General features: G+C 35.8%; 1 pseudogene; it reads right to left on the bottom strand.

Moving 5' to 3' along the window:
• Window positions 1-252: 252 nt before the first annotated feature.
• LOC133099374 (small ribosomal subunit protein eS27-like) lies at window positions 253-524 on the bottom strand (annotated as a pseudogene).
• Window positions 525-1056: the final 532 nt, after the last annotated feature.

Genomic DNA, 1056 nt, shown 5'->3' with positions numbered 1-1056 from the left:
ACTTTTTTTCTTAATATATGGAGGTAAATACCTGAAGCAACATGTAAAGTGGAAAATGGTTGTTTTGGGCTATGAAGAGGAGTGAGGCAGAAGACTACTGTTTTTCACTATATGTTGTCTAGTGGTATTGAAGTATTGAAATATTTTTCAATGTGTCAAGGAATATTTCCAGTGAAATATTTTTAAACTTCATTCTTTTTTTTTGTTTTTAATCCAAAATGTGTTTATTGGGATAGTTTCCCGTTCATCTTGATTCCAGGGGCTTTTAGTGCTGCCTCCGTCTGAGGGAGCATCCTTCTGTAAGCCTTGCTTTTCCTCCTGTAAGCTGGCAGAGGACAGCCAACACACAAAACTACTGTTTGTGCATGGCTAAAGATGGTGGTGATTTTATAGCATCGTGGGCATTTCACATCCATGAAATAGGAATTGGGGCTCTGCACCAGGCGCTTCTTCTTGTGTTTCCTCTTCTCCTCTTCTGGAGAGGGATGAAGGAGATCCTTTGCAAGAGGCATGTTCTCGTGGGGAGGTCATCACGGTCAGAAAGGTCCTCATTCATTTTTAATGTGGTAAAAATAAAAGCATACAAACTCGTCCCAGTAATTTCATTTCTATTTGTATATCCTAAGGTGATAAATACAGATATGGGCAGAGATTTATATACAATAGTCTTTGCAGGATTATTTATTTAAAAACTGGCAACAATATAAATGTCTAACATAATACAATAATTAAAAAGGATCATGGTGCATTCATATGATGATTTTTTAAATCACATTTTTGAGAATTATTTAATTTCATAGTAAAATGCTAATTTTAAATGAGTGAAAATAAAATGCAAAAGTATACATATTCATAGTAAACAGACTGGAAGAATGTTTATGGTATTTATCTCTGGGAATTAGGATTACAGAGTTTTGCTTTGTTTTTGTTTTAATTACAGAATCTATTTATTTATTTATTTTTCGCTGCTTTGGGTCTTAGTTGTGGCACACGGGATCTTTTCATCGCGGCGAGTGGGCTTCTCTCTAGTTGTGGCACGCAGGCTCAGTAGTTGGG

Source organism: Eubalaena glacialis, chromosome 10 (genome assembly GCF_028564815.1).
Source record: "Eubalaena glacialis isolate mEubGla1 chromosome 10, mEubGla1.1.hap2.+ XY, whole genome shotgun sequence".
Taxonomy (NCBI): Eukaryota; Metazoa; Chordata; class Mammalia; order Artiodactyla; family Balaenidae; genus Eubalaena; species Eubalaena glacialis.
This window is presented reverse-complemented; position numbering and strand designations above follow the sequence as displayed.